Here is a 22,120-nt window from a genome sequence, read left to right on the forward strand (position 1 = left end):
CCACCAACACTAGGGCTCTGTGTCTCTTCTCCCAATTATCCTCGACACATCCCTTACCCTCATCAGAGCCAAGTTCCGAAGCGGCCACCCACCTCATGGGGCTCAGGCACAGAAGTAACTAGGAATCAAGGCTGATGCTGGCCCTCACGATTTCTTGGCAGTCCGTTCTCAGCCCCACCAACACCGGGGTTCTGAGTCTGTTCTTCCACCTATCCTCGACATATCCCTTATCCTCAGCAGAGCCAAGCTCTGAAGCAGCCACGCACCGCATGGGGCTTGGCACTGAGCTAGCCCGGAATCAAGGTTGATGCTGGCCCTCACGATCTCTTGGCAGCCCCACCAACACCGGGGCTCTGTGCCTCTGCTCGCACCTAACATCGAGCTACCCCTTACCCTCCTCAGGGCCAAACTTCGGAGCGGCCACCCTCCACGTGGGTCTTAGGCACTGAGGTAGCCAGGAATCAAGGTTCATGCTGGCCCTCACGATCTCTTGGCGGCCCCTTCTCAGCCCCACCAACACTGGGGCTCTGTGTCTGTTCTCCTTATTATCCTCGACACATCCCTTACCCTCATCAGAGCCAAGCTCCCAAGCGGCCACCCTCCACGAGGGCCCTAGGCACTGAGATAGCCAGGAATCAAGGCTGATGCTGGACCTCGCCTTCCGTTTGCAGTCCCTAGGCAGCCCCATCAACACCGTGGCTCTGTGCCGGTTCTCCCACCTAACCTCAACCTAGCCCTGACCCTCATCAGGGACAAGCTCCGAAGCGGCCACCCTCCACATGGGGCTCAGGGGCAGACATGGCCAGGAATGAAGGCTGGTGCTGGCCCTCACGATCTCTTGTCAGCCCCTCCTCAGCCCCACCAACCCCTGCTCCCTTCTCTTTGGTCTCCCACCTAAACATCAACCTACATCTTACCTTCATCAGAGCCAGGCTCTGAAACGTCTACCCACCAGATGGCGCTCCAACACAGAGGGAACCAAGGTGACGGGTGTTCGTTGCACTCGCCTGCCCTGGCAGCCCTTTGAGGTCCCCACCACCACCGGGGCTCTCTGTCGGTTCTCGCAGTTATCTTCGACGTATCCCTTACCTTCATCGGAGCCAAGCTCCGAAGAGGCCACTCTCCACGGGGGGCTTAGGCACTGAAGTAGCCAGGAATCAAGGTTGATGCTGGCCCTCACGATCTCTTGGCAGCACCTTCTCAGCCCCACCAACACCGGGGCTCTGTGTCTCTTCTCCCACCTAACCTCACCCTAGCACTTACCCACTTCAGAGCCAAGCTCCGAAGCGGCCTCCCACCGCATGGGGCTCAAGGCACAGAAGTAGCCAGGAATCAAGGTTGACGCTGCTCGTCACGATTTCTTAGCAGTCCCTTCTCAGCCCCACCAACACCGGGGCTCTGAGTCTGTTCTTCCATCTATCCTCGACATATCCCTTATCCTCAGCAGAGCCAAGCCTGAAGCAGCCACCCACCACATGGGCCTAAGCACTGAGGTAGTCAGGAATCCAGGTTGATGCTGGCTCTCACCTTCCCTTGGCGGCCCCACCAAACCGGGGCTCTGTGTCTGTTCTCTCAACTAACCTCGACCTAGCACTTACCCGCTTCACAGACAAGCTCCGAAGCGACCACCCTCCACGTGGGCCTTAGGCACTGAGGTAGCCAGGAACCAAGCTTCATGCTGGACCTCACCTTCCCTTGGCAGCCCCTCCTCAGCCCCACCAACACATGCCCCCTTCTCTTTGGTCTCCCACCTAAACATCAACCTACATCTTACCTTCATCAGACCCAGGGTCTAAAACGTCTACCCACTAGATGGCGCTCCAACACAGATGGAACCAAGATTGACTGTTTGTTGACCTCGCCTGCCCTGGCAGCCCTTTGAGGTCCCCACCAACAGCGGGGCTCTCTGTTTGTTCTCCCAATTATCCTCGACACATGCCTTATCCTCATCAGAGCTAAGCTCCGAAGCGGCCACCCACCTCATGGGGCTTGGCGCTGAGGTAGCCAGGAATCAAGGCTGATGCTGGCCCTCACGATCTCTTGGCAGCCCCTTCTCAGCCCCATCAACACCGGGGCTCTGTCTCTTCTTCCACCTATGCTCGACATATCCCTTATCCCCATCAGGGCCACGCTCCGACGCGGCTATCCACCACATGGGCCTAAGCGCTGAGGTAGCCAGGAATCAAGATTGATACTGGCCCTCACCTTCACTTGGCAGCCCCACCAACACCGGGGTTCTGTGTCTGTTCTCCCAATTATCCTCGACACATCCCTTACCCTCATCAGAGCTAAGCTCCGAAGCGGCCACCCACCTCATGGGGCTCAGGCACAGAAGTAGCCAGGAATCAAGTTGATGCTGGCCCTCACGATCTCTTGTCCGCCCCTTCTCAGCCCCACCAACACCGGGGCTCTGTGTCTGTTCTCTCAGCTAACCTCGACGTATCCCTTACCCTCATGAGAGCCAAGCTCCAGTGGCCACCCTCCACATGGGACTTGGCACTGAGGTAGCCAGGAATCAAGGCTGATGCTGGCCCTCACGATTTCTTGGCAGCCCCTTCTCAGCCCCACCAGCATCGTTGCTCTCTGTCTGATCTTCCATCTAACCTCGGCCTATCACATACCCGCCTCAGAGCCAAGCTTCGAAGCAGCCACCCACCGCATGGGGCTTGGCACTGAGGTAGCCCGGAATCAAGGTTGATGCTGGCCCTCACGATCTCTTGGCAGCCCCACCAACACCGGGGCTCTGTGCCTCTGCTCGCACCTAACATCAAGCTATCCCTTACCCTCATCAGAGCCAAGCTCCGAAGCAACCATCCTCCACGTGGGCCTTAGGCACTGAGGTAGCCAGGAACCAAGGTTCACGCTGGCCCTCACCTTCCCTTGGCAGCCCCTCCTCAGCCCCACCAACAACTGCCCCCATCTCTATGGTCTCCCACCTAAACATCAACCTACATCTTACCTTCATCAGATTCAGGGTCTAAAACGTCTACCCACTAGATGGCGCTCCAACACAGATGGAACCAAGATTGACTGACTGTTGAACTCGCCTGCCCTGGCAGCCCTTTGAAATCCCCACTAACACCGGGGCTCTCTGCCTGTTCTCCCACCTAACCTCAACCTAGCCCTGACCCTCATCGGAGCCAAGCTTCGAAGTGGCCACCCTCCACATGGGGCTTGGCACTGAAGTAGCCAGGAACCAAGACTGATGCTGGCCCTCACGATCTCTTGGCAGCCCCACCAACACCGGGGCTCTGTGCCTCTGCTCGCACCTAACATCAAGCTACCCCTTACCCTCCTCAGGGCCAAACTTCGGAGCGGCCACCCTCCACGTGGGTCTTAGGCACTGAGGTAGCCAGGAATCAAGGTTCATGCTGGCCCTCACGATCTCTTGGCAGCCCCTTCTCAGCCCCACCAACACTAGGGCTCTGTGTCTCTTCTCCCAATTATCCTCGACACATCCCTTACCCTCATCAGAGCCAAGTTCCGAAGCGGCCACCCACCTCATGGGGCTCAGGCACAGAAGTAACTAGGAATCAAGGCTGATGCTGGCCCTCACGATTTCTTGGCAGTCCCTTCTCAGCCCCACCAACACCGGGGTTCTGAGTCTGTTCTTCCACCTATCCTCGACATATCCCTTATCCTCAGCAGAGCCAAGCTCTGAAGCAGCCACGCACCGCATGGGGCTTGGCACTGAGCTAGCCCGGAATCAAGGTTGATGCTGGCCCTCACGATCTCTTGGCAGCCCCACCAACACCGGGGCTCTGTGCCTCTGCTCGCACCTAACATCGAGCTACCCCTTACCCTCCTCAGGGCCAAACTTCGGAGCGGCCACCCTCCACGTGGGTCTTAGGCACTGAGGTAGCCAGGAATCAAGGTTCATGCTGGCCCTCACGATCTCTTGGCGGCCCCTTCTCAGCCCCACCAACACTGGGGCTCTGTGTCTGTTCTCCTTATTATCCTCGACACATCCCTTACCCTCATCAGAGCCAAGCTCCCAAGCGGCCACCCTCCACGAGGGCCCTAGGCACTGAGATAGCCAGGAATCAAGGCTGATGCTGGACCTCGCCTTCCGTTTGCAGTCCCTAGGCAGCCCCATCAACACCGTGGCTCTGTGCCGGTTCTCCCACCTAACCTCAACCTAGCCCTGACCCTCATCAGGGACAAGCTCCGAAGCGGCCACCCTCCACATGGGGCTCAGGGGCAGACATGGCCAGGAATGAAGGCTGGTGCTGGCCCTCACGATCTCTTGTCAGCCCCTCCTCAGCCCCACCAACCCCTGCTCCCTTCTCTTTGGTCTCCCACCTAAACATCAACCTACATCTTACCTTCATCAGAGCCAGGCTCTGAAACGTCTACCCACCAGATGGCGCTCCAACACAGAGGGAACCAAGGTGACGGGTGTTCGTTGCACTCGCCTGCCCTGGCAGCCCTTTGAGGTCCCCACCACCACCGGGGCTCTCTGTCGGTTCTCGCAGTTATCTTCGACGTATCCCTTACCTTCATCGGAGCCAAGCTCCGAAGAGGCCACTCTCCACGGGGGGCTTAGGCACTGAAGTAGCCAGGAATCAAGGTTGATGCTGGCCCTCACGATCTCTTGGCAGCACCTTCTCAGCCCCACCAACACCGGGGCTCTGTGTCTCTTCTCCCACCTAACCTCACCCTAGCACTTACCCACTTCAGAGCCAAGCTCCGAAGCGGCCTCCCACCGCATGGGGCTCAAGGCACAGAAGTAGCCAGGAATCAAGGTTGACGCTGCTCGTCACGATTTCTTAGCAGTCCCTTCTCAGCCCCACCAACACCGGGGCTCTGAGTCTGTTCTTCCATCTATCCTCGACATATCCCTTATCCTCAGCAGAGCCAAGCCTGAAGCAGCCACCCACCACATGGGCCTAAGCACTGAGGTAGTCAGGAATCCAGGTTGATGCTGGCTCTCACCTTCCCTTGGCGGCCCCACCAAACCGGGGCTCTGTGTCTGTTCTCTCAACTAACCTCGACCTAGCACTTACCCGCTTCACAGACAAGCTCCGAAGCGACCACCCTCCACGTGGGCCTTAGGCACTGAGGTAGCCAGGAACCAAGCTTCATGCTGGACCTCACCTTCCCTTGGCAGCCCCTCCTCAGCCCCACCAACACATGCCCCCTTCTCTTTGGTCTCCCACCTAAACATCAACCTACATCTTACCTTCATCAGACCCAGGGTCTAAAACGTCTACCCACTAGATGGCGCTCCAACACAGATGGAACCAAGATTGACTGTTTGTTGACCTCGCCTGCCCTGGCAGCCCTTTGAGGTCCCCACCAACAGCGGGGCTCTCTGTTTGTTCTCCCAATTATCCTCGACACATGCCTTATCCTCATCAGAGCTAAGCTCCGAAGCGGCCACCCACCTCATGGGGCTTGGCGCTGAGGTAGCCAGGAATCAAGGCTGATGCTGGCCCTCACGATCTCTTGGCAGCCCCTTCTCAGCCCCATCAACACCGGGGCTCTGTCTCTTCTTCCACCTATGCTCGACATATCCCTTATCCCCATCAGGGCCACGCTCCGACGCGGCTATCCACCACATGGGCCTAAGCGCTGAGGTAGCCAGGAATCAAGATTGATACTGGCCCTCACCTTCACTTGGCAGCCCCACCAACACCGGGGTTCTGTGTCTGTTCTCCCAATTATCCTCGACACATCCCTTACCCTCATCAGAGCTAAGCTCCGAAGCGGCCACCCACCTCATGGGGCTCAGGCACAGAAGTAGCCAGGAATCAAGTTGATGCTGGCCCTCACGATCTCTTGTCCGCCCCTTCTCAGCCCCACCAACACCGGGGCTCTGTGTCTGTTCTCTCAGCTAACCTCGACGTATCCCTTACCCTCATGAGAGCCAAGCTCCAGTGGCCACCCTCCACATGGGACTTGGCACTGAGGTAGCCAGGAATCAAGGCTGATGCTGGCCCTCACGATTTCTTGGCAGCCCCTTCTCAGCCCCACCAGCATCGTTGCTCTCTGTCTGATCTTCCATCTAACCTCGGCCTATCACATACCCGCCTCAGAGCCAAGCTTCGAAGCAGCCACCCACCGCATGGGGCTTGGCACTGAGGTAGCCCGGAATCAAGGTTGATGCTGGCCCTCACGATCTCTTGGCAGCCCCACCAACACCGGGGCTCTGTGCCTCTGCTCGCACCTAACATCAAGCTATCCCTTACCCTCCCCAGGGCCAAACTTCGGAGCGGCCACCCTCCACATGGGCCTAAGCACTGAGGTAGCCAGGAATCAAGGTTGATGCTGGCTCTCACCTTCCCTTGGCGGCCCCACCAAACCGGGGCTCTGTGTCTGTTCTCTCAACTAACCTCGACCTAGCAGTTACCCGCTTCAGAGACAAGCTCTGAAGCAACAACCCGCCTCATAGGGCTTTGGCACTGAGGTAGCCAGGAATCCAGGTTGATGCTGGCCCTCACGATCTCTTGGCAGCCCCTTCTCAGCCCTACCAATACCGGGGCTCTGTGTCTGTTCTCTCAGCTAACCTCGACATATCCCTTACCCTCATCAGAGCCAAGCTCCGAAGCAACCATCCTCCACGTGGGCCTTAGGCACTGAGGTAGCCAGGAACCAAGCTTCACGCTGGCCCTCACCTTCCCTTGGCAGCCCCTCCTCAGCCCCACCAACAACTGCCCCCATCTCTATGGTCTCCCACCTAAACATCAACCTACATCTTACCTTCATCAGATTCAGGGTCTAAAACGTCTACCCACTAGATGGCGCTCCAACACAGATGGAACCAAGATTGACTGACTGTTGAACTCGCCTGCCCTGGCAGCCCTTTGAAATCCCCACTAACACCGGGGCTCTCTGCCTGTTCTCCCACCTAACCTCAACCTAGCCCTGACCCTCATCGGAGCCAAGCTTCGAAGTGGCCACCCTCCACATGGGGCTTGGCACTGAAGTAGCCAGGAACCAAGACTGATGCTGGCCCTCACGATCTCTTGGCAGCCCCACCAACACCGGGGCTCTGTGCCTCTGCTCGCACCTAACATCAAGCTACCCCTTACCCTCCTCAGGGCCAAACTTCGGAGCGGCCACCCTCCACGTGGGTCTTAGGCACTGAGGTAGCCAGGAATCAAGGTTCATGCTGGCCCTCACGATCTCTTGGCAGCCCCTTCTCAGCCCCACCAACACTAGGGCTCTGTGTCTCTTCTCCCAATTATCCTCGACACATCCCTTACCCTCATCAGAGCCAAGTTCCGAAGCGGCCACCCACCTCATGGGGCTCAGGCACAGAAGTAACTAGGAATCAAGGCTGATGCTGGCCCTCACGATTTCTTGGCAGTCCCTTCTCAGCCCCACCAACACCGGGGTTCTGAGTCTGTTCTTCCAGCTATCCTCGACATATCCCTTATCCTCAGCAGAGCCAAGCTCTGAAGCAGCCACGCACCGCATGGGGCTTGGCACTGAGGTAGCCCGGAATCAAGGTTGATGCTGGCCCTCACGATCTCTTGGCAGCCCCACCAACACCGGGGCTCTGTGCCTCTGCTCGCACCTAACATCAAGCTACCCCTTACCCTCCTCAGGGCCAAACTTCGGAGCGGCCACCCTCCACGTGGGTCTTAGGCACTGAGGTAGCCAGGAATCAAGGTTCATGCTGGCCCTCACGATCTCTTGGCGGCCCCTTCTCAGCCCCACCAACACTGGGGCTCTGTGTCTGTTCTCCTTATTATCCTCGACACATCCCTTACCCTCATCAGAGCCAAGCTCCCAAGCGGCCACCCTCCACGAGGGCCCTAGGCACTGAGATAGCCAGGAATCAAGGCTGATGCTGGACCTCGCCTTCCGTTTGCAGTCCCTAGGCAGCCCCATCAACACCGTGGCTCTGTGCCGGTTCTCCCACCTAACCTCAACCTAGCCCTGACCCTCATCAGGGACAAGCTCCGAAGCGGCCACCCTCCACATGGGGCTCAGGGGCAGACATGGCCAGGAATGAAGGCTGGTGCTGGCCCTCACGATCTCTTGTCAGCCCCTCCTCAGCCCCACCAACCCCTGCTCCCTTCTCTTTGGTCTCCCACCTAAACATCAACCTACATCTTACCTTCATCAGAGCCAGGCTCTGAAACGTCTACCCACCAGATGGCGCTCCAACACAGAGGGAACCAAGGTGACGGGTGTTCGTTGCACTCGCCTGCCCTGGCAGCCCTTTGAGGTCCCCACCACCACCGGGGCTCTCTGTCGGTTCTCCCAGTTATCTTCGACGTATCCCTTACCTTCATCGGAGCCAAGCTCCGAAGAGGCCACTCTCCACGGGGGCTTAGGCACTGAAGTAGCCAGGAATCAAGGTTGATGCTGGCCCTCACGATCTCTTGGCAGCACCTTCTCAGCCCCACCAACACCGGGGCTCTGTGTCTCTTCTCCCACCTAACCTCACCCTAGCACTTACCCACTTCAGAGCCAAGCTCCGAAGCGGCCTCCCACCGCATGGGGCTCAAGGCACAGAAGTAGCCAGGAATCAAGGTTGACGCTGCTCGTCACGATTTCTTAGCAGTCCCTTCTCAGCCCCACCAACACCGGGGCTCTGAGTCTGTTCTTCCATCTATCCTCGACATATCCCTTATCCTCAGCAGAGCCAAGCCTGAAGCAGCCACCCACCACATGGGCCTAAGCACTGAGGTAGTCAGGAATCCAGGTTGATGCTGGCTCTCACCTTCCCTTGGCGGCCCCACCAAACCGGGGCTCTGTGTCTGTTCTCTCAACTAACCTCGACCTAGCACTTACCCGCTTCACAGACAAGCTCCGAAGCGACCACCCTCCACGTGGGCCTTAGGCACTGAGGTAGCCAGGAACCAAGCTTCATGCTGGACCTCACCTTCCCTTGGCAGCCCCTCCTCAGCCCCACCAACACATGCCCCCTTCTCTTTGGTCTCCCACCTAAACATCAACCTACATCTTACCTTCATCAGACCCAGGGTCTAAAACGTCTACCCACTAGATGGCGCTCCAACACAGATGGAACCAAGATTGACTGTTTGTTGACCTCGCCTGCCCTGGCAGCCCTTTGAGGTCCCCACCAACAGCGGGGCTCTCTGTTTGTTCTCCCAATTATCCTCGACACATGCCTTATCCTCATCAGAGCTAAGCTCCGAAGCGGCCACCCACCTCATGGGGCTTGGCGCTGAGGTAGCCAGGAATCAAGGCTGATGCTGGCCCTCACGATCTCTTGGCAGCCCCTTCTCAGCCCCATCAACACCGGGGCTCTGTCTCTTCTTCCACCTATGCTCGACATATCCCTTATCCCCATCAGGGCCACGCTCCGACGCGGCTATCCACCACATGGGCCTAAGCGCTGAGGTAGCCAGGAATCAAGATTGATACTGGCCCTCACCTTCACTTGGCAGCCCCACCAACACCGGGGTTCTGTGTCTGTTCTCCCAATTATCCTCGACACATCCCTTACCCTCATCAGAGCTAAGCTCCGAAGCGGCCACCCACCTCATGGGGCTCAGGCACAGAAGTAGCCAGGAATCAAGTTGATGCTGGCCCTCACGATCTCTTGTCCGCCCCTTCTCAGCCCCACCAACACCGGGGCTCTGTGTCTGTTCTCTCAGCTAACCTCGACGTATCCCTTACCCTCATGAGAGCCAAGCTCCAGTGGCCACCCTCCACATGGGACTTGGCACTGAGGTAGGCAGGAATCAAGGCTGATGCTGGCCCTCACGATTTCTTGGCAGCCCCTTCTCAGCCCCACCAGCATCGTTGCTCTCTGTCTGATCTTCCATCTAACCTCGGCCTATCACATACCCGCCTCAGAGCCAAGCTTCGAAGCAGCCACCCACCGCATGGGGCTTGGCACTGAGGTAGCCCGGAATCAAGGTTGATGCTGGCCCTCACGATCTCTTGGCAGCCCCACCAACACCGGGGCTCTGTGCCTCTGCTCGCACCTAACATCAAGCTATCCCTTACCCTCATCAGAGCCAAGCTCCGAAGCAACCATCCTCCACGTGGGCCTTAGGCACTGAGGTAGCCAGGAACCAAGGTTCACGCTGGCCCTCACCTTCCCTTGGCAGCCCCTCCTCAGCCCCACCAACAACTGCCCCCATCTCTATGGTCTCCCACCTAAACATCAACCTACATCTTACCTTCATCAGATTCAGGGTCTAAAACGTCTACCCACTAGATGGCGCTCCAACACAGATGGAACCAAGATTGACTGACTGTTGAACTCGCCTGCCCTGGCAGCCCTTTGAAATCCCCACTAACACCGGGGCTCTCTGCCTGTTCTCCCACCTAACCTCAACCTAGCCCTGACCCTCATCGGAGCCAAGCTTCGAAGTGGCCACCCTCCACATGGGGCTTGGCACTGAAGTAGCCAGGAACCAAGACTGATGCTGGCCCTCACGATCTCTTGGCAGCCCCACCAACACCGGGGCTCTGTGCCTCTGCTCGCACCTAACATCAAGCTACCCCTTACCCTCCTCAGGGCCAAACTTCGGAGCGGCCACCCTCCACGTGGGTCTTAGGCACTGAGGTAGCCAGGAATCAAGGTTCATGCTGGCCCTCACGATCTCTTGGCAGCCCCTTCTCAGCCCCACCAACACTAGGGCTCTGTGTCTCTTCTCCCAATTATCCTCGACACATCCCTTACCCTCATCAGAGCCAAGTTCCGAAGCGGCCACCCACCTCATGGGGCTCAGGCACAGAAGTAACTAGGAATCAAGGCTGATGCTGGCCCTCACGATTTCTTGGCAGTCCCTTCTCAGCCCCACCAACACCGGGGTTCTGAGTCTGTTCTTCCACCTATCCTCGACATATCCCTTATCCTCAGCAGAGCCAAGCTCTGAAGCAGCCACGCACCGCATGGGGCTTGGCACTGAGCTAGCCCGGAATCAAGGTTGATGCTGGCCCTCACGATCTCTTGGCAGCCCCACCAACACCGGGGCTCTGTGCCTCTGCTCGCACCTAACATCGAGCTACCCCTTACCCTCCTCAGGGCCAAACTTCGGAGCGGCCACCCTCCACGTGGGTCTTAGGCACTGAGGTAGCCAGGAATCAAGGTTCATGCTGGCCCTCACGATCTCTTGGCGGCCCCTTCTCAGCCCCACCAACACTGGGGCTCTGTGTCTGTTCTCCTTATTATCCTCGACACATCCCTTACCCTCATCAGAGCCAAGCTCCCAAGCGGCCACCCTCCACGAGGGCCCTAGGCACTGAGATAGCCAGGAATCAAGGCTGATGCTGGACCTCGCCTTCCGTTTGCAGTCCCTAGGCAGCCCCATCAACACCGTGGCTCTGTGCCGGTTCTCCCACCTAACCTCAACCTAGCCCTGACCCTCATCAGGGACAAGCTCCGAAGCGGCCACCCTCCACATGGGGCTCAGGGGCAGACATGGCCAGGAATGAAGGCTGGTGCTGGCCCTCACGATCTCTTGTCAGCCCCTCCTCAGCCCCACCAACCCCTGCTCCCTTCTCTTTGGTCTCCCACCTAAACATCAACCTACATCTTACCTTCATCAGAGCCAGGCTCTGAAACGTCTACCCACCAGATGGCGCTCCAACACAGAGGGAACCAAGGTGACGGGTGTTCGTTGCACTCGCCTGCCCTGGCAGCCCTTTGAGGTCCCCACCACCACCGGGGCTCTCTGTCGGTTCTCGCAGTTATCTTCGACGTATCCCTTACCTTCATCGGAGCCAAGCTCCGAAGAGGCCACTCTCCACGGGGGGCTTAGGCACTGAAGTAGCCAGGAATCAAGGTTGATGCTGGCCCTCACGATCTCTTGGCAGCACCTTCTCAGCCCCACCAACACCGGGGCTCTGTGTCTCTTCTCCCACCTAACCTCACCCTAGCACTTACCCACTTCAGAGCCAAGCTCCGAAGCGGCCTCCCACCGCATGGGGCTCAAGGCACAGAAGTAGCCAGGAATCAAGGTTGACGCTGCTCGTCACGATTTCTTAGCAGTCCCTTCTCAGCCCCACCAACACCGGGGCTCTGAGTCTGTTCTTCCATCTATCCTCGACATATCCCTTATCCTCAGCAGAGCCAAGCCTGAAGCAGCCACCCACCACATGGGCCTAAGCACTGAGGTAGTCAGGAATCCAGGTTGATGCTGGCTCTCACCTTCCCTTGGCGGCCCCACCAAACCGGGGCTCTGTGTCTGTTCTCTCAACTAACCTCGACCTAGCACTTACCCGCTTCACAGACAAGCTCCGAAGCGACCACCCTCCACGTGGGCCTTAGGCACTGAGGTAGCCAGGAACCAAGCTTCATGCTGGACCTCACCTTCCCTTGGCAGCCCCTCCTCAGCCCCACCAACACATGCCCCCTTCTCTTTGGTCTCCCACCTAAACATCAACCTACATCTTACCTTCATCAGACCCAGGGTCTAAAACGTCTACCCACTAGATGGCGCTCCAACACAGATGGAACCAAGATTGACTGTTTGTTGACCTCGCCTGCCCTGGCAGCCCTTTGAGGTCCCCACCAACAGCGGGGCTCTCTGTTTGTTCTCCCAATTATCCTCGACACATGCCTTATCCTCATCAGAGCTAAGCTCCGAAGCGGCCACCCACCTCATGGGGCTTGGCGCTGAGGTAGCCAGGAATCAAGGCTGATGCTGGCCCTCACGATCTCTTGGCAGCCCCTTCTCAGCCCCATCAACACCGGGGCTCTGTCTCTTCTTCCACCTATGCTCGACATATCCCTTATCCCCATCAGGGCCACGCTCCGACGCGGCTATCCACCACATGGGCCTAAGCGCTGAGGTAGCCAGGAATCAAGATTGATACTGGCCCTCACCTTCACTTGGCAGCCCCACCAACACCGGGGTTCTGTGTCTGTTCTCCCAATTATCCTCGACACATCCCTTACCCTCATCAGAGCTAAGCTCCGAAGCGGCCACCCACCTCATGGGGCTCAGGCACAGAAGTAGCCAGGAATCAAGTTGATGCTGGCCCTCACGATCTCTTGTCCGCCCCTTCTCAGCCCCACCAACACCGGGGCTCTGTGTCTGTTCTCTCAGCTAACCTCGACGTATCCCTTACCCTCATGAGAGCCAAGCTCCAGTGGCCACCCTCCACATGGGACTTGGCACTGAGGTAGCCAGGAATCAAGGCTGATGCTGGCCCTCACGATTTCTTGGCAGCCCCTTCTCAGCCCCACCAGCATCGTTGCTCTCTGTCTGATCTTCCATCTAACCTCGGCCTATCACATACCCGCCTCAGAGCCAAGCTTCGAAGCAGCCACCCACCGCATGGGGCTTGGCACTGAGGTAGCCCGGAATCAAGGTTGATGCTGGCCCTCACGATCTCTTGGCAGCCCCACCAACACCGGGGCTCTGTGCCTCTGCTCGCACCTAACATCAAGCTATCCCTTACCCTCATCAGAGCCAAGCTCCGAAGCAACCATCCTCCACGTGGGCCTTAGGCACTGAGGTAGCCAGGAACCAAGGTTCACGCTGGCCCTCACCTTCCCTTGGCAGCCCCTCCTCAGCCCCACCAACAACTGCCCCCATCTCTATGGTCTCCCACCTAAACATCAACCTACATCTTACCTTCATCAGATTCAGGGTCTAAAACGTCTACCCACTAGATGGCGCTCCAACACAGATGGAACCAAGATTGACTGACTGTTGAACTCGCCTGCCCTGGCAGCCCTTTGAAATCCCCACTAACACCGGGGCTCTCTGCCTGTTCTCCCACCTAACCTCAACCTAGCCCTGACCCTCATCGGAGCCAAGCTTCGAAGTGGCCACCCTCCACATGGGGCTTGGCACTGAAGTAGCCAGGAACCAAGACTGATGCTGGCCCTCACGATCTCTTGGCAGCCCCACCAACACCGGGGCTCTGTGCCTCTGCTCGCACCTAACATCAAGCTACCCCTTACCCTCCTCAGGGCCAAACTTCGGAGCGGCCACCCTCCACGTGGGTCTTAGGCACTGAGGTAGCCAGGAATCAAGGTTCATGCTGGCCCTCACGATCTCTTGGCAGCCCCTTCTCAGCCCCACCAACACTAGGGCTCTGTGTCTCTTCTCCCAATTATCCTCGACACATCCCTTACCCTCATCAGAGCCAAGTTCCGAAGCGGCCACCCACCTCATGGGGCTCAGGCACAGAAGTAACTAGGAATCAAGGCTGATGCTGGCCCTCACGATTTCTTGGCAGTCCGTTCTCAGCCCCACCAACACCGGGGTTCTGAGTCTGTTCTTCCACCTATCCTCGACATATCCCTTATCCTCAGCAGAGCCAAGCTCTGAAGCAGCCACGCACCGCATGGGGCTTGGCACTGAGCTAGCCCGGAATCAAGGTTGATGCTGGCCCTCACGATCTCTTGGCAGCCCCACCAACACCGGGGCTCTGTGCCTCTGCTCGCACCTAACATCGAGCTACCCCTTACCCTCCTCAGGGCCAAACTTCGGAGCGGCCACCCTCCACGTGGGTCTTAGGCACTGAGGTAGCCAGGAATCAAGGTTCATGCTGGCCCTCACGATCTCTTGGCGGCCCCTTCTCAGCCCCACCAACACTGGGGCTCTGTGTCTGTTCTCCTTATTATCCTCGACACATCCCTTACCCTCATCAGAGCCAAGCTCCCAAGCGGCCACCCTCCACGAGGGCCCTAGGCACTGAGATAGCCAGGAATCAAGGCTGATGCTGGACCTCGCCTTCCGTTTGCAGTCCCTAGGCAGCCCCATCAACACCGTGGCTCTGTGCCGGTTCTCCCACCTAACCTCAACCTAGCCCTGACCCTCATCAGGGACAAGCTCCGAAGCGGCCACCCTCCACATGGGGCTCAGGGGCAGACATGGCCAGGAATGAAGGCTGGTGCTGGCCCTCACGATCTCTTGTCAGCCCCTCCTCAGCCCCACCAACCCCTGCTCCCTTCTCTTTGGTCTCCCACCTAAACATCAACCTACATCTTACCTTCATCAGAGCCAGGCTCTGAAACGTCTACCCACCAGATGGCGCTCCAACACAGAGGGAACCAAGGTGACGGGTGTTCGTTGCACTCGCCTGCCCTGGCAGCCCTTTGAGGTCCCCACCACCACCGGGGCTCTCTGTCGGTTCTCGCAGTTATCTTCGACGTATCCCTTACCTTCATCGGAGCCAAGCTCCGAAGAGGCCACTCTCCACGGGGGGCTTAGGCACTGAAGTAGCCAGGAATCAAGGTTGATGCTGGCCCTCACGATCTCTTGGCAGCACCTTCTCAGCCCCACCAACACCGGGGCTCTGTGTCTCTTCTCCCACCTAACCTCACCCTAGCACTTACCCACTTCAGAGCCAAGCTCCGAAGCGGCCTCCCACCGCATGGGGCTCAAGGCACAGAAGTAGCCAGGAATCAAGGTTGACGCTGCTCGTCACGATTTCTTAGCAGTCCCTTCTCAGCCCCACCAACACCGGGGCTCTGAGTCTGTTCTTCCATCTATCCTCGACATATCCCTTATCCTCAGCAGAGCCAAGCCTGAAGCAGCCACCCACCACATGGGCCTAAGCACTGAGGTAGTCAGGAATCCAGGTTGATGCTGGCTCTCACCTTCCCTTGGCGGCCCCACCAAACCGGGGCTCTGTGTCTGTTCTCTCAACTAACCTCGACCTAGCACTTACCCGCTTCACAGACAAGCTCCGAAGCGACCACCCTCCACGTGGGCCTTAGGCACTGAGGTAGCCAGGAACCAAGCTTCATGCTGGACCTCACCTTCCCTTGGCAGCCCCTCCTCAGCCCCACCAACACATGCCCCCTTCTCTTTGGTCTCCCACCTAAACATCAACCTACATCTTACCTTCATCAGACCCAGGGTCTAAAACGTCTACCCACTAGATGGCGCTCCAACACAGATGGAACCAAGATTGACTGTTTGTTGACCTCGCCTGCCCTGGCAGCCCTTTGAGGTCCCCACCAACAGCGGGGCTCTCTGTTTGTTCTCCCAATTATCCTCGACACATGCCTTATCCTCATCAGAGCTAAGCTCCGAAGCGGCCACCCACCTCATGGGGCTTGGCGCTGAGGTAGCCAGGAATCAAGGCTGATGCTGGCCCTCACGATCTCTTGGCAGCCCCTTCTCAGCCCCATCAACACCGGGGCTCTGTCTCTTCTTCCACCTATGCTCGACATATCCCTTATCCCCATCAGGGCCACGCTCCGACGCGGCTATCCACCACATGGGCCTAAGCGCTGAGGTAGCCAGGAATCAAGATTGATACTGGCCCTCACCTTCACTTGGCAGCCCCACCAACACCGGGGTTCTGTGTCTGTTCTCCCAATTATCCTCGACACATCCCTTACCCTCATCAGAGCTAAGCTCCGAAGCGGCCACCCACCTCATGGGGCTCAGGCACAGAAGTAGCCAGGAATCAAGTTGATGCTGGCCCTCACGATCTCTTGTCCGCCCCTTCTCAGCCCCACCAACACCGGGGCTCTGTGTCTGTTCTCTCAGCTAACCTCGACGTATCCCTTACCCTCATGAGAGCCAAGCTCCAGTGGCCACCCTCCACATGGGACTTGGCACTGAGGTAGCCAGGAATCAAGGCTGATGCTGGCCCTCACGATTTCTTGGCAGCCCCTTCTCAGCCCCACCAGCATCGTTGCTCTCTGTCTGATCTTCCATCTAACCTCGGCCTATCACATACCCGCCTCAGAGCCAAGCTTCGAAGCAGCCACCCACCGCATGGGGCTTGGCACTGAGGTAGCCCGGAATCAAGGTTGATGCTGGCCCTCACGATCTCTTGGCAGCCCCACCAACACCGGGGCTCTGTGCCTCTGCTCGCACCTAACATCAAGCTATCCCTTACCCTCCCCAGGGCCAAACTTCGGAGCGGCCACCCTCCACATGGGCCTAAGCACTGAGGTAGCCAGGAATCAAGGTTGATGCTGGCTCTCACCTTCCCTTGGCGGCCCCACCAAACCGGGGCTCTGTGTCTGTTCTCTCAACTAACCTCGACCTAGCAGTTACCCGCTTCAGAGACAAGCTCTGAAGCAACAACCCGCCTCATAGGGCTTTGGCACTGAGGTAGCCAGGAATCCAGGTTGATGCTGGCCCTCACGATCTCTTGGCAGCCCCTTCTCAGCCCTACCAATACCGGGGCTCTGTGTCTGTTCTCTCAGCTAACCTCGACATATCCCTTACCCTCATCAGAGCCAAGCTCCGAAGCAACCATCCTCCACGTGGGCCTTAGGCACTGAGGTAGCCAGGAACCAAGCTTCACGCTGGCCCTCACCTTCCCTTGGCAGCCCCTCCTCAGCCCCACCAACAACTGCCCCCATCTCTATGGTCTCCCACCTAAACATCAACCTACATCTTACCTTCATCAGATTCAGGGTCTAAAACGTCTACCCACTAGATGGCGCTCCAACACAGAGGGAACCAAGATTGACTGACTGTTGAACTCGCCTGCCCTGGCAGCCCTTTGAAATCCCCACTAACACCGGGGCTCTCTGCCTGTTCTCCCACCTAACCTCAACCTAGCCCTGACCCTCATCGGAGCCAAGCTTCGAAGTGGCCACCCTCCACATGGGGCTTGGCACTGAAGTAGCCAGGAACCAAGACTGATGCTGGCCCTCACGATCTCTTGGCAGCCCCACCAACACCGGGGCTCTGTGCCTCTGCTCGCACCTAACATCAAGCTACCCCTTACCCTCCTCAGGGCCAAACTTCGGAGCGGCCACCCTCCACGTGGGTCTTAGGCACTGAGGTAGCCAGGAATCAAGGTTCATGCTGGCCCTCACGATCTCTTGGCAGCCCCTTCTCAGCCCCACCAACACTAGGGCTCTGTGTCTCTTCTCCCAATTATCCTCGACACATCCCTTACCCTCATCAGAGCCAAGTTCCGAAGCGGCCACCCACCTCATGGGGCTCAGGCACAAAAGTAACTAGGAATCAAGGCTGATGCTGGCCCTCACGATTTCTTGGCAGTCCCTTCTCAGCCCCACCAACACCGGGGTTCTGAGTCTGTTCTTCCACCTATCCTCGACATATCCCTTATCCTCAGCAGAGCCAAGCTCTGAAGCAGCCACGCACCGCATGGGGCTTGGCACTGAGCTAGCCCGGAATCAAGGTTGATGCTGGCCCTCACGATCTCTTGGCAGCCCCACCAACACCGGGGCTCTGTGCCTCTGCTCGCACCTAACATCAAGCTACCCCTTACCCTCCTCAGGGCCAAACTTCGGAGCGGCCACCCTCCACGTGGGTCTTAGGCACTGAGGTAGCCAGGAATCAAGGTTCATGCTGGCCCTCACGATCTCTTGGCGGCCCCTTCTCAGCCCCACCAACACTGGGGCTCTGTGTCTGTTCTCCTTATTATCCTCGACACATCCCTTACCCTCATCAGAGCCAAGCTCCCAAGCGGCCACCCTCCACGAGGGCCCTAGGCACTGAGATAGCCAGGAATCAAGGCTGATGCTGGACCTCGCCTTCCGTTTGCAGTCCCTAGGCAGCCCCATCAACACCGTGGCTCTGTGCCGGTTCTCCCACCTAACCTCAACCTAGCCCTGACCCTCATCAGGGACAAGCTCCGAAGCGGCCACCCTCCACATGGGGCTCAGGGGCAGACATGGCCAGGAATGAAGGCTGGTGCTGGCCCTCACGATCTCTTGTCAGCCCCTCCTCAGCCCCACCAACCCCTGCTCCCTTCTCTTTGGTCTCCCACCTAAACATCAACCTACATCTTACCTTCATCAGAGCCAGGCTCTGAAACGTCTACCCACCAGATGGCGCTCCAACACAGAGGGAACCAAGGTGACGGGTGTTCGTTGCACTCGCCTGCCCTGGCAGCCCTTTGAGGTCCCCACCACCACCGGGGCTCTCTGTCGGTTCTCCCAGTTATCTTCGACGTATCCCTTACCTTCATCGGAGCCAAGCTCCGAAGAGGCCACTCTCCACGGGGGCTTAGGCACTGAAGTAGCCAGGAATCAAGGTTGATGCTGGCCCTCACGATCTCTTGGCAGCACCTTCTCAGCCCCACCAACACCGGGGCTCTGTGTCTCTTCTCCCACCTAACCTCACCCTAGCACTTACCCACTTCAGAGCCAAGCTCCGAAGCGGCCTCCCACCGCATGGGGCTCAAGGCACAGAAGTAGCCAGGAATCAAGGTTGACGCTGCTCGTCACGATTTCTTAGCAGTCCCTTCTCAGCCCCACCAACACCGGGGCTCTGAGTCTGTTCTTCCATCTATCCTCGACATATCCCTTATCCTCAGCAGAGCCAAGCCTGAAGCAGCCACCCACCACATGGGCCTAAGCACTGAGGTAGTCAGGAATCCAGGTTGATGCTGGCTCTCACCTTCCCTTGGCGGCCCCACCAAACCGGGGCTCTGTGTCTGTTCTCTCAACTAACCTCGACCTAGCACTTACCCGCTTCACAGACAAGCTCCGAAGCGACCACCCTCCACGTGGGCCTTAGGCACTGAGGTAGCCAGGAACCAAGCTTCATGCTGGACCTCACCTTCCCTTGGCAGCCCCTCCTCAGCCCCACCAACACATGCCCCCTTCTCTTTGGTCTCCCACCTAAACATCAACCTACATCTTACCTTCATCAGACCCAGGGTCTAAAACGTCTACCCACTAGATGGCGCTCCAACACAGATGGAACCAAGATTGACTGTTTGTTGACCTCGCCTGCCCTGGCAGCCCTTTGAGGTCCCCACCAACAGCGGGGCTCTCTGTTTGTTCTCCCAATTATCCTCGACACATGCCTTATCCTCATCAGAGCTAAGCTCCGAAGCGGCCACCCACCTCATGGGGCTTGGCGCTGAGGTAGCCAGGAATCAAGGCTGATGCTGGCCCTCACGATCTCTTGGCAGCCCCTTCTCAGCCCCATCAACACCGGGGCTCTGTCTCTTCTTCCACCTATGCTCGACATATCCCTTATCCCCATCAGGGCCACGCTCCGACGCGGCTATCCACCACATGGGCCTAAGCGCTGAGGTAGCCAGGAATCAAGATTGATACTGGCCCTCACCTTCACTTGGCAGCCCCACCAACACCGGGGTTCTGTGTCTGTTCTCCCAATTATCCTCGACACATCCCTTACCCTCATCAGAGCTAAGCTCCGAAGCGGCCACCCACCTCATGGGGCTCAGGCACAGAAGTAGCCAGGAATCAAGTTGATGCTGGCCCTCACGATCTCTTGTCCGCCCCTTCTCAGCCCCACCAGCATCGTTGCTCTCTGTCTGATCTTCCATCTAACCTCGGCCTATCACATACCCGCCTCAGAGCCAAGCTTCGAAGCAGCCACCCACCGCATGGGGCTTGGCACTGAGGTAGCCCGGAATCAAGGTTGATGCTGGCTCTCACCTTCCCTTGGCGGCCCCACCAAACCGGGGCTCTGTGTCTGTTCTCTCAACTAACCTCGACCTAGCAGTTACCCGCTTCAGAGACAAGCTCTGAAGCAACAACCCGCCTCATAGGGCTTTGGCACTGAGGTAGCCAGGAATCCAGGTTGATGCTGGCCCTCACGATCTCTTGGCAGCCCCTTCTCAGCCCTACCAATACCGGGGCTCTGTGTCTGTTCTCTCAGCTAACCTCGACATATCCCTTACCCTCATCAGAGCCAAGCTCCGAAGCAACCATCCTCCACGTGGGCCTTAGGCACTGAGGTAGCCAGGAACCAAGCTTCACGCTGGCCCTCACCTTCCCTTGGCAGCCCCTCCTCAGCCCCACCAACAACTGCCCCCATCTCTATGGTCTCCCACCTAAACATCAACCTACATCTTACCTTCATCAGATTCAGGGTCTAAAACGTCTACCCACTAGATGGCGCTCCAACACAGATGGAACCAAGATTGACTGACTGTTGAACTCGCCTGCCCTGGCAGCCCTTTGAAATCCCCACTAACACCGGGGCTCTCTGCCTGTTCTCCCACCTAACCTCAACCTAGCCCTGACCCTCATCGGAGCCAAGCTTCGAAGTGGCCACCCTCCACATGGGGCTTGGCACTGAAGTAGCCAGGAACCAAGACTGATGCTGGCCCTCACGATCTCTTGGCAGCCCCACCAACACCGGGGCTCTGTGCCTCTGCTCGCACCTAACATCAAGCTACCCCTTACCCTCCTCAGGGCCAAACTTCGGAGCGGCCACCCTCCACGTGGGTCTTAGGCACTGAGGTAGCCAGGAATCAAGGTTCATGCTGGCCCTCACGATCTCTTGGCGGCCCCTTCTCAGCCCCACCAACACTAGGGCTCTGTGTCTCTTCTCCCAATTATCCTCGACACATCCCTTACCCTCATCAGAGCCAAGTTCCGAAGCGGCCACCCACCTCATGGGGCTCAGGCACAGAAGTAACTAGGAATCAAGGCTGATGCTGGCCCTCACGATTTCTTGGCAGTCCGTTCTCAGCCCCACCAACACCGGGGTTCTGAGTCTGTTCTTCCACCTATCCTCGACATATCCCTTATCCTCAGCAGAGCCAAGCTCTGAAGCAGCCACGCACCGCATGGGGCTTGGCACTGAGCTAGCCCGGAATCAAGGTTGATGCTGGCCCTCACGATCTCTTGGCAGCCCCACCAACACCGGGGCTCTGTGCCTCTGCTCGCACCTAACATCGAGCTACCCCTTACCCTCCTCAGGGCCAAACTTCGGAGCGGCCACCCTCCACGTGGGTCTTAGGCACTGAGGTAGCCAGGAATCAAGGTTCATGCTGGCCCTCACGATCTCTTGGCGGCCCCTTCTCAGCCCCACCAACACTGGGGCTCTGTGTCTGTTCTCCTTATTATCCTCGACACATCCCTTACCCTCATCAGAGCCAAGCTCCCAAGCGGCCACCCTCCACGAGGGCCCTAGGCACTGAGATAGCCAGGAATCAAGGCTGATGCTGGACCTCGCCTTCCGTTTGCAGTCCCTAGGCAGCCCCATCAACACCGTGGCTCTGTGCCGGTTCTCCCACCTAACCTCAACCTAGCCCTGACCCTCATCAGGGACAAGCTCCGAAGCGGCCACCCTCCACATGGGGCTCAGGGGCAGACATGGCCAGGAATGAAGGCTGGTGCTGGCCCTCACGATCTCTTGTCAGCCCCTCCTCAGCCCCACCAACCCCTGCTCCCTTCTCTTTGGTCTCCCACCTAAACATCAACCTACATCTTACCTTCATCAGAGCCAGGCTCTGAAACGTCTACCCACCAGATGGCGCTCCAACACAGAGGGAACCAAGGTGACGGGTGTTCGTTGCA

The sequence above is a fragment of the Calonectris borealis genome, chromosome 14 (assembly GCF_964195595.1).
Source record: "Calonectris borealis chromosome 14, bCalBor7.hap1.2, whole genome shotgun sequence".
NCBI lineage: Eukaryota > Metazoa > Chordata > Aves > Procellariiformes > Procellariidae > Calonectris > Calonectris borealis.